We start from the raw sequence: 16,548 nt of genomic DNA, 5'->3' as shown, positions 1-16,548 counted from the left end.
ATTAATTTTATGAAGGGCTTTCTCTTCGATTAAGAACAACATTATGCCAAAAAGTGCCCACATAGGAACTGCAGGTCAGACGCCTATCGGTTTCCATATGCCACAAAGTCGAACAATCGATAAGAGAAGGAACATCGAGTCGAGTGCTATTGTATGCGCTACCGGAAGCGAATAACAACGATGTACTGCAATGCTTGCTGTAACAACTGAAGGCAGAAAGCTTGAACCTTATGTCGTTCCAAAACGAAAAACAAAGCGTAAAGGAAAATTTCTGCGAGGGATCCATGTTTGTATTTTTTTTTTAATAATAAAGGATGGATGGACACGTCAGTCGTACAAGATTGGATAGGAACGGTTTGCGGAAATCTAGCAGGGTCCCTCCTTTGATGCCCGGCCCTTCTCGTGTTGGACAGTTTTTCGTTGCTGGTATGTCATTATTATGACATTATATGGAATGTACTTTTATTACTTCATGTTTATTTCACTTCAGGTCGAATTGTCAGGCCGTAACAGGAAGAATATTTTCCAGTGTCTGTACTTACAACCCCTGTATCCAACTTACCTGATGGACCCTATTTGACCTTTCAGGAAAAATCTCACGCCGGAATTTTATGCCAAATTACGATGACCACAAATGAGTTGAACCAATTGTTTTTATATCATATTTGATGTCTCTTTTAAAGTGTAGAAAATTTTTAAACATCTGATTTCCTTGAATAATTTACTCATCCGTAGTTTTCACCTGTATTTTTCGTCAAAAAGGTTTGTTAATTACGCGAGAAAAAATGGCACAGTAATAAATAATGTAATGATAAAAATTAATACAGTACACATTCACACTTCTCGCATAGTCGTTAGGGTACTTTCTTTTAAAACGTTATTAAAAACTCCTTTTTAGATGTTTGTTTTATCTTGCTATTGGAAATACCAGCTATAAAGAAATTGCAAACATAATATTTAAAAATAAAGCACATATAATTATAAACGCACTTAAAACATGAAATGATATCCAGTAGTTTCTCTTAAATAGACCTTTTGCTAGCCTGATTACATTTTCATGCAAAACAATACACTTTCAATAATAAAAATGGTTTGACATCAATGTTACGATGGATCAGGGTTTAGAGTTTTCTGGGACCAAACTTCATGAACGATAGATCTGGGCCAAACTACAAGAACTAGAAAGTGAGATTTTAAAACCCAGATAGTATTGGATATGTTATCTGCAAATTCCAAATGAAAGTTCCGAGAAAATAGTAGTTATGGTTATGATCGATCGAGGTTCCGCAGTATATGATAGTAGTAGGGGGGGGGGGGGGGAGGAGGGAGAAAACCAGTACTGGCATATAACCTATCCGTCAAACAGGACCAAGGGGGCTGCTCAAGGCTTAATTGCCCCCCCCCCCCCCCCCATCCGACAGATGAATCATCAACAGCGTCATATGCTCCTCCTCCATATGAACACTACAGAGAGATTTGGAATTGAATCCAGGCTTCTGACACATTATCTCGTAATTAGAAATGATATAGCACCATCTCTCCAACCCTGTATGCCACCATTCACATAATGATTCCCCCCCCCCCCCCCTTCCCTCCAACAGACTCGAACAGGCTAACCAACGTGTAGGTACATAATGGCTTAGCGAACAGTCAATTCACAATTAAGTATTTATTTATTTTCCACCTAGTCGATACAATGATTGCTTAATGCAATTTAATGGTTAAAAGTGGTACATGTTTCGTACATTATCAACATTTTCAGCCACATAACACTGTTTAGATGAAAAATATATAAATTGACAAAGTAATGCTTTAGAGGAAGTGTCCTTAAAATTAACATAGGATTGACAACATTAAAACAAACAAATAACTTATGTTAAATACTTAATTGTGAATCTATTGAAGTGCGATACGGACCATGAAGCTGATTTTACACAGTCACCTCTGAGGGCTAATGAAAACCAATTAGATTCTCTGAAAAAATTAACACCACCTCTCCCTCATGTTCTTATATTATTTCTTCTTCTGGTGGTGCCCATCATACTGTTGATACAAAATATGTTAGTACTGCTACTTTACTAGCCAGCCTCATACAAGAGAAACGTCTAATGTCTGAAAATGCAATGAAGCCCAAGTTGGCCATTTGCCGGAAGAAATCCAAGAAAATATTATATATACGCATTTTCACACACTAAAATGCAACTCCAATATATTTGGTCTATTGAAAAAAATGAAAATGAAAACCCACAACCTGCACTCCAGTCATTGACTGGGTCAGGGAATGAATGAATCATATATAGGCTATTAGTACAATGGGGTCGCCACTCCCAAAGTGATTTATTAATGACTGATAAATGCAATGAAATGAGAATGGAGAGTGTTGCTGGAATGAAATATGACAGGGAAAACCAGAGTACCTGGAGAAAAACCTGTCCTGCCCCCGCTTTGTCCAGCACAAATCTCACATGGAGTGACCGGGATTTGAACTACGGTATCCAGAGGTGAGAGGCCGACGCACTGCCGCCTGAGCCACGGAGGCATTTGGTCTATTGTTGGAAATTATAAATTTAGAAGCAAACTTATTCTTGGTTGCCAGTGTTTCGCCCCAGTGTGTGAATTTGGGCTCATCATTTGGTAACTAGCACACCACTGAATCAGTAAAATATGATCATGACAATACTGAAACTTCAAATATCAGCTTGTCTACCTGTGCACTAAGGCTGGTCAGATAAGACACCGTGCAAGTTATACGAGTGCTGCGCCCTGGGCTTAATCGTGCAGTCAATGAAGTAATATCAATGTTACTATTGTGTAGAATGGATGGTAAACAAACAACAAAAAGCAATAATAATTGCTGTAATTTCACATTCTCAAAACAAAGACCAGAAATGGGAAGAAGGAAACTACGGACACAAGTCGTAAACCACAATTAAATACACGTATTATGAGATTTTGTGTAAATATATCAGGTGTTTGAATTCTTGAAAATTGTAGCTCAGCTTGATTAACTATATTATTGAAATTGCTTCCAGTGTTGATGGATCACTATAGGAGCCTACTTCGAACTCCAGAATATGCACGGTTCACTTACTTGGAAACAGTACATCTGGTCATCCTCTAAGCCCTGCCTATTTGGGTATCATTTTCCTGGAGAGCTAAAGAAAAATAAGTTTTTCACCGAACCAGTAAGTAGATCAAATGCAGAGACCTGTCAAAAGAATTAAATACAACAGTTTGGTAGATGAATTTCGTTCAGATGATAGTGAAGTATAAGCAAAGAGATGCTCAAAAATTAAATTTTAGGCACTTTCCCATAAACTAAAATTTCATCCAGTGTGAATGAAATTATTTATAGCCTAGACTGTAGTGCCTTATTCCCTGTCTTCACATACCGATTTTCAATAAATTCTGTTCACCCATTTTCTCATGGTTCTGCATTGATATGGACTTAGCAACACAAATAGAAATTCATGAATCTATTATTATAGCCAGTACGGTAAAAATGTATAAGACAAACGATCAGAAATGTAATTCTGTATAACTTTAGTTTTATAGTATTTATCGACAGGACCACTAATAACATTTTTGAGAATTCAATTTTAGGCCTTCCTCTAAACTACAATTTCACTTAGCGTGAATAAAATTATTTACAGCTGACTTTACATACTGATTTTCATTAAATTCTATTCAGCCATTTTCTGGTGATGTGCGTACATAGATACAGACAGAGTTGAGGAAAAGTAAGAAAGGCATTTCGTTGTTACTGTGGATGACCGATACAAAAATACTTTTCTTTTTTAATTTTTTGCAATGTACAGACAAAACTCTTAGTATTTATGTTTTTATATCATGTTTTCTGAAAATGTTACTTTAACTATTACTAGTCTATATCTCCCTCACCCCCCCAAAAAGAAGCACGTGGATGGTTGTTTTGAAGCATTATGATTGCTATATGACCTTGTTGAATTTTAGGTCAGGTCTCAAACTTTCAACCGGTTATGTGAATGATGTCGATCCACGAAATATCGCTGTAATATTTGTCACAAATAGAAGATAGTAATTGATTTTACTCAAAGTCTCAAATCGGAGGTTGATTAAGAAGTACTGTCATTACTGGCGAGAAATATGTATACGTACTTACAGGCTGTAAAAGTGACTCCATTATGTTGCATTCTGCTGCTCGTGCCGCATTTTGTTTCTTTCGTGAGGTCCAGGGCTGGCACTGATGAATGGGAGGGCCATGTCAGAATTCTCATTTTTTTTTTCATATGTTCAGCGCGGATATTTTGTTGAAAGGAAAGGAGCATGATCCCTGGACCCATAAACCATTTAATGAATCAGTTAGGGCACATGAAGTAACAGCCCTTCAAATTACATCTAATTTAGATGTCCAGCGAAGTATTTTGTTGAAAGAAAAATAGAATGATTCCTGGACCAATAAATCGTTTAATAATGAGGAAAATCAATAAAACGACACCAAAGAATGCCAGTGAGCAAAGACATGACACATGACAGTGTTAGACAAACACAACAATTACGGAAGAGCCGCGACGTAGCAAAAATAGTAGTTGTAAGGCAGTAAATTATGTATTCTCTAAAATAAAATATTTCGGATTATTTCTTAATCAACCTCCGATTTGAGACTTTATTTGAGTAAAAGCAATTATTATCTTCCATTTGTGACAAATATTACAGTGATATTTCCTGGATCAACATCATTCACATAAGCCTTTCAGCCTAAAACCACGTGGATGCACGTTTCCTAATATGACGACGCCACGTGGAATTTAAGTTTATGTTAATAAAATTTTCGACCCAAAACAAAAACCAAACAAACGTGGATGGACGTTATTTTAAAATGTTAAATTTCAATAGAGCATCCAGGATGTCAATAATTGCTTGTTTTCGTGTACCGTACATAAATGGAAGTTTATAGGGAAAAGCTCCAAAACTCGTTCAGTGATTCGCTAGGACAGCACTACACAAACTGTTTACGTATTTGTCCTTACCTCTAAACTTTATTATTATTACTTGCATGTGCTGGACCATTTATATTGGTATTATAAATTTACTCATTCAGGACAAATATTTCAGATTCCCTATGGGAATCAACATCTATATTATCTGATGGCCAAGCAAGCATCAATTTTTGCTAGTGAGACAAAGTCTCTCATAGTGCATTGGCACTGCTGGTGGCTTCAAGTAGCCTACGTAGTGGCCTCCACGGTATGCACGAGCCATGCATCTTGGTAGGTGTGCTAGGTATCAACTGACGAGCCCAACCTAGCACACGGGGGCGAAACGCTGGCAAGCAGCAATGAGTTAAAACAGATGTTGATTCCCATAGGGAATTTAAAAATTGGAAATTGGAAAATTTATTATTATTATTTATTATTTAGCGTATGGCTTATACAGACATAATCAGTAATATACATACATACATATTTACAGCTGAGAAACAAAGCAACTTGTGCTTCACAATTGAATGTCTAATTCTTCGATCCAGCGTGCAGCATCCGGAGTTAGCAGCAGGAAGTCATCCTCATCACCGTGATAGGCTCGAATCCTACATTCCCTGACGATATGACGAACAGTCTGGTGTGGAGCTCCGCAGTCACAGTCTGGGTTAGGTAGCTTTTTCCACTTATGGAGAGCGGCTCTGCACCGACCATGTCCTGTTCTGATTCTATTCAGGGCAGTCCAGGTCTTGCGTGGTAGGTGGGATCCACTTGGAAGTCTGGGACCTGAGAAGAAGGTATGAAGGCGCACATCCGTTGCTGCTTCCCATCTACTTTTCCACTCATCAAGAGATTTAAAATCTTTAGCATCCATGTTAGAGGCATCACGCAGAGTTGGATGGCGTGATTTTAGTCTGTTAAGATTCAGAAGTGGCAGGTCACTATTCACGGGTAGACTAGGATTTCTTGAGATCTTGTGAAATTCCTTCATAAGGGCATTAGATCGGCGTAGATCAGGTGGCATTATACCAGTTAGCAGTGGAAGCCAATGAACTGGAGTAGATGTGATTGCGCCAGATATGATGCGCATTGTGGTATTAAGCTGGGTGTCAACAAGCCTTGTATGATGACTGTTCATCCAAACAGGTGCACAATACTCGGCACTTGAATACACCAAACCCAGGGCTGAAGATCGCAAAGTGGTTGCTGAAGATCCCCAAGTAGTTCCACACAGTTTATGAAGGATGTTATTTCGAGACTTCAACTTTTGTGCTAAGTTCAGGAGGTGTTGTTTGAAGGATAGTGTACGGTCCAAGATGACACCAAGGTATTTTGGGTTCCAGTTATGATGAAGAATTCTCCCTCTGAAACTAACATTCAGTTTCACGTTCGCCAAACGATTATTTAAATGAAAGCAGGACACTTCTGTTTTGCTCGCACTGGGTTGGAGTCTCCAGATTTTGAAGTAGTCTTCCAGTAAAGACAGGTCTTTGGTCAGAATCTCTTCAGTCGTCTCCATTACCTGATCTTGTACAGCTAGAGCCAAGTCGTCGGCATAGCAGAATTTTCTGGATGAAGTGTCAGGAAGGTCAGAGAGATATAAGTTGAACAATAATGGTGAGAGAACTGATCCTTGGGGCAATCCGTTGTTCAGCTTCCTCTCCTTGCTTATCTTGCATCCAGTGATTACTTGGAACTTCCGATCACTTAACATGTTGTTAATCAGTTGAGCCATCTTTCTGCATGGTATGATACGAAGAAATTTGTAGATAAGGCCTTCCCTCCATACAGTGTCAAAGGCAGCAGTAAGATCAACAAATGCTACAGATGTTTTCAGCTTCATTTGATATCCTGCCTCAATGAAGGATGTAAGAGACAATACTTGGTCACAGCAGCTACGTCCTGGTCTGAAGCCTGCCTGTTCAACTGGAATATGCTCTAGGATTGCGCTACTTATTCTGTTATATATCAACTTTTCAAAAAGTTTGTAGCAGCAGCTAAGAAGGGCAATGGGTCGATAGCTTTCTACCTTGTTGCTGGGTTTGCCAGGTTTCAGAATAGAAATTATCTTTGCCTTCTTGAACTCCAATGGAAGTTGACCAGTCAGTAGGATGTCAGTAAAGAACTCTGCCAACCATTTCTTAGCATATCCTCCCAAATGAATAAGAAATTCTGGATGGATGCCATCGAAACCAGGTGACTTAAAAGGTTTGAGGTCCTTCAGTCCCATGTCAATGTCTAAAACTGTGAAGGGGCGTGCATATTCAGATGAGGGAGATGTTGTCTTTTTCAAGTCACGAAGCTGCCGTCTGATATGTTTGGTATGTTTCTTGTCGGGAGGCACTCTTGATGTGGTAATGATGTGGGAAGCAATTTGGTCAGGTGTTACTCCTGAAGGTTTCCTGCATACTGATCCACTTCCTCCCAATCTCCTCAGAAGACTCCATGCTTCCCTGCTTGAGTGGGTAAAGTCCATACTTTCAATTGTGTCTGTCCATTTCTGCCTACGAGATAAGTCTAAGCTGGTCAAAAGTTCTGTAGCTATCTCTTGGTCACTACTTTGCTGGAATTGTTGGAAAATTTATAATGTCCAATAACGGACCATTATATTGGTATTATAAATTTACTCATTCAGGACAAATATTTTAAATTCCCTATGAGAATCAACATCTGTATTATCTGATGGCCAGGCAGGCATCAATTTTTGGAAATGAGACATAGCTCTCATAGTGCATTGGCACTGCTGGTGGCTTCAAGTAGCGTATGAAGTGGCCTCCACGGTATGCACTAGCCTTGCATCTTGGGTGGTGTGCTAATTCCCAACTGATGAGCCTAACTTAGCACACGAGGGCGAAACGCAGGCAACCAAGAATGAATTAGCTGGAAAGTTTATAATGTCCAATAACGGACCATTATATTGGTATTATAAATTTACCCATTCAGGACAAATATTTTAAATTCCTTATGGGAATCAACATCTGTATTATCTGATGGCCAGGCAGGCATCAATTTTTGGAAATGAGACATAGCTCTCATAGTGCATTGGCACTGCTGGTGGCTTCAAGTAGCCTATGCAGTGGCCTCCACGGTATGCACTAGCCTTGCGTCTTGGGTGGTGTGCTAAGTCCCAACTGATGAGCCTAACTTAGCACACGAGGGCGAAACGCAGGCAACCAAGAATGAATTAGCTGGAAAATTTATAATGTCCAATAACGGACCATTATATTGGTATTATAAATTTACTCATTCAGGACAAATATTTTAAATTCCCTATGAGAATCAACATCTGTATTATCTGATGGCCAGGCAGGCATCAATTTCTGGAAATGAGACATAGCTCTCATAGTGCATTGGCACTGCTGGTGGCTTCAAGTAGCGTATGCAGTGGCCTCCACGGTGACGTATGTACAACACATACAACCACGTTTAAAGCCAAAGTATCAATAAATCAACAATCAAAGGCCAAAGAGCTACTAGTTTAGCTGACGGCCCGCCTGTCAAAGGACAGGAGTGAAATAACCTCAGCAGCAACCTCCATGGTATGCACTAGCCTTGCATCTTGGGTGGTGTGCTAATTCCCAACTGATGAGCCTAACTTAGCACACGAGGGCGAAACGAAGGCAACCAAGAATGAATTAGCTGGAAAATTTATAATGTCCAATAACGGACCATTATATTGGTATTATAAATTTACTCATTCAGGACAAATATTTTAAAATTCCCTATGGGAATCAACATCTGTATTATCTGATGGCCAGGCAGGCATCAATTTCTGGAAATGAGACATAGCTCTCATTGTGCATTGGCACTGCTGGTGGCTTCAAGTAGCCTATGCAGTGGCCTCCACGGTATGCACTAGCCTTGCGTCTTGGGTGGTGTGCTAAGTCCCAACTGATGAGCCTAACTTAGCACAAGAGGGCGAAACGCAGGCAACCAAGAATGAATTAGCTGGAAAATTTATAATGTCCAATAACGGACCTTTTATATTGGTATTTAGTAATTCAATCGTTAGATGTTTCTAAACTCTTTATTTAAAAGCAAATTAAAGCATTATATTTATTTACTCACATCTTTTTGACATAAATTGCATGAAATACATTATTTTAATTTTATTATATTGTTACTTTCAATGCTTAAGATACGGGTTGATGGATGGTACAAATATTAAAACCATCTAAAAGACCATGTTACATAATACAAAATATATTGTTTCCTTAGAGCTTCGGAATAAACTATATTAATGTCCTTCCATTTGGAGGCAAGATGTATACTGTATTGTGTTTGCCTTTCGAACTCGTGAACAATCCACATACAGTTGACAATGGCAAAAGCACCGTTTCCGAAGATGGAGTCCTATAACTTTAAGCGATTGTCCTATGCCAAAATTTCATATCTCTGTGTGTCGTAGATTTGACTGGGCTTCACATACATACACACAAACACTTCTGAATATTACGGACTGATGGCTCCTCGTGTCGTGGGCCAAAAAAGGCTTCCTACTCAATGGAATTACAGTCCGAGGAATACTACTTCGCCCGCGGCATGCTCAGTCATGATGGTGGCTTCAATAATATTTGTCATCAGTTTCAGAGCCGTGTTCATTGCAGAGGGAAGGATTCATATTCTTGAGAAGGATAATCGGTGTCACAATCGTCCACCCCAAGATGTTCGAGGGTACGCCAGGTGAATCCAAATTGTTCAAAATCTCTGTCGTGTAGTTGACAGCCTCATCTGTATGACATGTCGTGTCGATGGACTTTTCAAATTATACGAAACCGGATAATTCTTGTGAGTGTTGCTTGTTGATGACGTTGACAGCTTCATGTCTTGGTGCAAGAATTGCTCTCAGACACAGCCATGCGTCTTAGGTGAAAACCTGTGCCCACCTATGACAAATATTTTAGATCTTTGTTTGCCATGAATTTGGCTGGGCATCGCACACATGAACATAGACATATAGACAGACATGGATTGAACGAAATTGGCTTCCTATTCCAAGGACTTACAATGGCATCCTGACTGATATATGTATTATTCCTTGTTTATCATTATCATCTATTTTGCGCCATATATGTTTCCTCTAAATGTATAAGTGTCCAACCTTTGTCCCCTTTCTCTACAGGATTTGGGTATGAAGCGAGATGAATCTTCGTAGCAAATTTGTACGACCGGATGACTTCCATGATGTCAACCTAATCAGATGAGTTAATGAGATTAAAAGAATGACATATTATACTAAGAATAAAGAGGTTGAAACCTGGCGCCGGCACTAGCCCACTCCTCTCGAATAGCTCAAGACTTTACGTCCCAATCCGACGGACAAATCACCATCAACAGCGACATATGCCCTCACACCATATAAGACCAAAAACGGTTTCCTACGCCCTGGACGTAAAATGGCTCCTTGAATATTGTGTTCTCTACCTAACTTATGTACGTTGCCTAGCGACAGCTACTCTATGCATTTAATCTTTGTGACAGCATGTTGGATTGTCATATCCCAATGCACGTTTTCCGATGGTTTTTCGTTCATAACTCGCCAACGAAAGCGAAAAGGAAAATTCCGGCTTCGAGGTGCAATCGGACCCCTTTCGATCTACCTATGTTCAAAATCTCGGATATTTGTGTGCTGTAGATTTTGCTGGGCATCGCGCACGGACAGACACACAGACAAACACCTGCTTTTTCAAATTATAGATAATTCATGTCTTGCCTTAGCTTTATAATTTTGACTGTTGATGGTCTCTAGCAAGACAGAAACTAGTTTCAAATATTGTAACATTTTTTAAAGGTAGTGAATAGGTGAAAACCTTTTAGCTCTTGTTTTACATGATATTTAACTCCTTCAAGCACCAAATTCAATGTAAAATATGTATCGGACAGCTGTGTGAAGTGTGCAAGTCGTATGGAAGCCAGAACGTTGCTGTTGTGAAGCAAACCAGCTTTCAAGACTTCTTTTGGAACAGCCAATAAAAAGGTGCCAGGGGCTAAAATCAAATTATTTGATGCAGAAAGTTTTGAACATCTGTACAAAATACAAGTTGATCTTATGTATTATATTTCAGAAATTCTTTCTCATGATTTCTGTACCAGGAAAATGTAACAATAGATGCCAACATATTCTTTTCACATAGCCTTGAGCCAAGTAAATTCACTCCTTTCTTTGGTCAACTCTAAATACCTTGTCAAATCCTTCACTTCAGATTGTGTGAATTTGTTTGTTGGTGTGTCACAATGAAGTCCATTTTGTACATCTATATACATAAAGTAACTTGTCCTGACTGACTGACTGACTGACTGACTGATTCATCATCGCCGAGCCAAAACTACTGGACATAAATGAATGAAATTTTGAGGATACATTCATATTAAGATGTAGGTGCTCGCTAAGAGAGGATTTTTGGATATTCGGTCACTAAGGGGGTGAAAAGGGGGTGTGAAATTTTAAAATGAGTGTATCTATATCTCAAAACTTCTAAAGTTTATGAATGTAATAATTTGCATTTAGAATCTCCTTTAAAAATAAAGAAACAAGTATTTTTTGTTTTCGGAAAATCCCAATAGGAAGGGTGGAATAGGGTGAAAAAGGGGTTGAATGCCTTTAATGAGGCTACTTATATTTCCGAACCTGAAGATGTTACTGACCTGAAATTGGTATTTGGGATCTACTTTACAAATAAAGAGACAGGTATTTTTTTGTTTTTGGAAAATCCAAATAATGGGGGGTGAATTTTTAAAATTATTGTGTCTACATCTTAAAACTTTAAATGTTTTTAAAGATGTAAAAATTGGTATTTAGAATCTCCTTTAAAAATAAAGGAACACGTATTTTTTTTGTTTTCTGTAAATCCCATTAGGAGAGGTTAAAAGGGTGAACAATAGCTTGAATGCCTTTAATGAGGATACATATATCTCAGAAACTGAAGATATTACAGAACTCAAAATTTTTATAGGGAATCTCCTTTAAAAATAAAGAAACACGTATTTTTTTGTTTTTGGAAAATCCAATTAATGGCGGTTAAACAGGAGTGACAAATAGGGGTGAATTTTTTGAAAGACTATATCTACAGAATATCTGAGAAACGTAAAATGTTACAGACGTAAAAAGTAGGTATTTGGAATCTCCTGTAAATGTAAAGAAACATAGGTGATTTGTTTTTGGAAACTCAACTTAGGGGAACTAAAAAGGGGTGAAATTTTAAAATGAGAATTTCTACAGTATATCTCAAAAAACTTAACATGTTACAGAAGTGAAAAATGGTATTTTTATCTCTATTAAAAATAAAGAAACGTGTACTTTTAGTTTTCGGAAATACCACTTGGGTGGAGGGGGTAGTTAATAATGACTGAAAATGATGTTGAATTCTTTTAATTAGGCTACTGATATCTCAAAAATGAAGATGTTACAGACATGAAATTTGATATTTGGAATCTGCTCTAAAAGTAAAGAAACACGTATTCTCGGAAAATCCAATGAAGGGGGGGGTTAAAGAATTGAAAATTTAATTGACTTATTTGTATGAGAATACATAAGCTAATAAAAACTGAAGTTGTTACAGACATGAAAATTGGTACAGTAGAGTCTCGCTCAACCGACCTTCGCTTATCCGACACTCCGTGTTATCCGACACTGGTAGTCTTAATTTGAACTTTAGGTGGATGAAATTTTGGGATACGGGGTGTGGAGGGTGCGACTGTGGGACAAGCACTAGCAGTCATGCGGTAGGATTCTTCAATGTAGTATTGGTTGGGTGCGGATGTTATAGTTTTCATATCCTCTGTGAGTATGGCGAGTAAACGTAAGAAAGTGATTGTTTCTGTCGAAGACAAGTAGAGTGGGTTATAGAGACTGGACAAAGGGGAAACTCTCCAAAAAATGGCTTCAGATGATGCTGTTGGACGTGTTACAGTGGGAGACTGGAAACATACGAGGGAATACATTGAAAAGTGGTGCTCTACCAGAGCAACAAGTGATGCACTGAAAATTAGAAAAAGCAATGAAAAATGTGAGTACGAAAAAGTAAGTGAAGCACTATTTCTTTGGTTCACTAAAAACCAGGAAAAGGGCTTGTCAATATCTGGCCTCATTCTGCAAGAAAAGGCGGTGTATATCCAGAAGGAGTTTAATAAAGGGTCCCTAATTTTACTGCCAGTGCTGGGTGGCTTGATCGGTGGAAAAAACGGTACGGTATTGGGCAGCTTAATATCTGTGGAGAAAAACTGTTAGCTAAATCCGATGAGGTTGTGAAATTTAAAAGACAATTTCAAGAAATAATTCTTGCTGAAGGATTATCCGGTGATCAGATTTTTAATTATGATGAGACTGGGCTGAATTTCAAGATGCTGACATCAAAACTCTTGCAGCCCAAGCCAAGACGTCTGCACCTGGCTACAGGCGTAGTAAGATAAGAGTACTGCATCTACTGTACAATTGAATTAATAAGTCAGTAAATAGAGTCCCGTAAAACATAGTACATAATTCCTGTTTGTTTTAGTTCATTTTCAAAGTTATTCCGTATTATCCGACATTTTCGGTGATCCGACGTACTCCAGGCCCCGTTTAAGTCGGATAATCGAGACTCTTCTGTATTTGGATCTCCTTTAAAAACAAAGAAAAACGCGTTTTTGGGGAAACCATCTTGGGGTGTGGGGGGGGGCTGGAGTGAAAAGGAGTTGAATTCCTTTCGTGAGGATAAACTGAAAAAGTTAGAGTCGTGATATTTGGTATTTAGAAGATCCTTTACTATTCAAGAAACAAGTATTTTTTGCTGGAAAATTCACTTGGTTGGGTGGGGAGGGGGAGGAGTGTGAAAGGAAGTGAAAAAAGTGAATTATTTTTATGGGTATACTTATAACTCAAAACTGAAGGTAATAGACGTGACCACATTGGTGTTTGGAATCTCCTTTAAACATAAAGAAGCACGCCATCTTTTCATTCCTTTTTTGGGGGGTAAATAGACTTAACGGCGGTGGGGTGTCAAGGAGGGGAGACCAATTGATTTTACTGTTCGCAATGTACTTACAAGGAGCGTCCGTTGCTCAGGCGGCCTCTCACACCTGGGTTGCGTGGTTCAAATCCCGGTCATTCCATGTGACATTCGTGCTGGACAAAACGGAGGCGGGACAGGTTTTTCTCCGGATACTCCGGTTTTCCCTGTCATCATTCATTCCAGCAACACTGTCCAGTATCAATTCATTTCATTTGTCATTTAATAATCATTGCCCCAGAGAAGTGCGACAGGCTTCGGCAGCCGGAACAATTCCTATTGTCGCCGCTAGACAGGGGCTTTATTCATTCCATTCCTGACCCTGTCGAATGACTGGAAACAGGCTGTAGATTTTCGATGTACTTATTCTGATCATAAACCGATCATTTCTAATCTTTACTGGGTTTGTTTTCAAGAACCATCTTTTCCTTCGGAGAACGTTCTTAGATTACAGTAGATTCTCCTGGCATATAAATAAAAATTTAAACACATTTGAAATAAACGATAGGAAAGAGATTGACCGTCCAATTGTTCACCTCTATAATAAGGTCAATAATGCACGGGAGTATGTCTTCGTATCGCCAGAAATTCCGCACACTTACCTTGGATCGTCGTCAAATGTGCGGATCCCGCTGGAAACGGGTCCTGGACGGGTAATGACTAAGAATGCAGTCCGGCCGCGGGTTCAGTACCGCCAAGGCACCCAAGAAGACACCACGCCGGATCTCCTGAAGGATTTGATCCATATTAAAAATGCTTATAGGAAAAGATGGCAAAGATTTAGGGACCCAACTGACTGGGTGGAATACCTGGACCTAGCCGGGAAGTACGAAATCGATTGCTGGAAAGAAAGATTGAAAAATGGGAGGAAACTTGCCGTAATCTATTAGAAAACGAGTCAGATCGCGAATTCTTGCGGATTCTCGCAGTAAACGAGTCAGATCGCGAATTTCGGGGGATTATATATCTACAACAATAAGCATTCAATTATAAATTTCAGTATAATACCGTAGCGAAGCACGGGTATCTTGCTAGTTTAAAATAAAATTAAACTTCTGTAATTTTTACAAACAAAAAGTGGACATCAGGAGGAAGGTTTTTCACAGAAACTTTACTTTATCTTCCCAGACAAATGTTGTCAGAGTGCCGAGTGTCAGGGGAAGGGGGAGGGAGGAGGATTAGCTCAGGAGAACAGGGGGCAGGTAGTAAGAAGGGACATACCGTTTCAAGTCACCAGTGAAGGAACATCTGTTAAAGTGAATAATCTTGCCATCATCCCTAAAACGAAAATCATCTAAGAGTGCGCTTATACAACAATGCCTTACAATTTCCAGGGATGACATGAGGGCAAGATTATTTTCTGCCAGTACTGCAATACACAGAATGTACATACCTCTTCAATTTTATATGAATCTAAAACAAAGGTTTTAACATTGGCCCCTTTAAATCATTTAAGTCTAGGCGGCCTGGGTTCGATTTCCAGTAAAGGTAGTAATTTAGAAAGCTACAAGGTCTAGAACAGCGTTGACCTTACATTTTAGGGCAACTGGGAAGCTATAGTGAGCACCAGTCACCGAGGCAAGGTAATACGGCCGAGAGATATATCTGGCTGACCACATCAAGAGGCCAAGAGCTGGGCAGCAGCCATTCTTGGAAACCAAGGCCCTTCAAGGCCTACAGCATTCCTTGTCCTTAATTAACTTAAGGTGGCTTAAATGAAATAGTTCAAAATTACAAATTTTATTGAACAGTCATTCACCTTTTCTATTCCTCATCTTAGTCTGAAATGTTAATCAGCTGGGATGAGTGGCTCAGACAGTTTAAGCGCTGGCCTGCTGACCCCAACTTGGCAGGTTCGATCCTGGGTTAGTCGGGTGGTAATTGACGGTGATCAAATACGTCAGCCTTGTGTCGGTAGATATACTGAAACGTAAAAGAACTCCTGCAGGACTAAATTCTGGCACCTCAGTGTCTCCAAAAACCGTAAAAGTAGTTAGGACGCAAAGCAAATAACATAATTAAACGTGTATTACTTTGTGTATTAGATTTCACAAGAGAAAAAATGCCATCTCCAGCAGCACGCAGAGTGTGCCAGTCAAGAAGTGAAAGCAGCCAAGAAAAGTAACATTAGACGGACTTTCCTGACACAAACTATATCTCCCACAACGGTTTCTATGCCGATATGGGCAGGGCCTTAGTTGCAGCAAATATCCCCTGGAATGCCGTGCATAATCCAGTTTTCAGAGATTTTTTTCCTCTTTTACAGACATACACCAAGCAGCATATACCCTCGAACTGAATTAGGCATCTACTGCTCACCTTCTTTGCTCTAAGCAGCTGGAGAATTTCAATAGTGAAAGCATTGCGTACTTCATCTGCAAGGGGTTGCAACTGTTGTATCCCGGGACGGGGTGCTGCTGATTCTAAAGCCCTTCTTGTCTCTGATGCTGCTTCCTACACGATTGCTACTGGATCTCTCCTCAAAACTGTCTACCCTTCTTTAATTCATGTTGCTCGCATGGCCCACGCGTGCTTCCATGGCTCAGGCATCTGCCTGTCTCCGCTGGATTGCGTGGTTCAAATTCCAGTCACTCCATGTGAGA

The sequence above is a fragment of the Anabrus simplex genome, chromosome 1 (genome assembly GCF_040414725.1).
Source record: "Anabrus simplex isolate iqAnaSimp1 chromosome 1, ASM4041472v1, whole genome shotgun sequence".
NCBI classification, from domain to species: domain Eukaryota; kingdom Metazoa; phylum Arthropoda; class Insecta; order Orthoptera; family Tettigoniidae; genus Anabrus; species Anabrus simplex.
Note: the sequence above shows the minus strand (reverse complement) of the source record.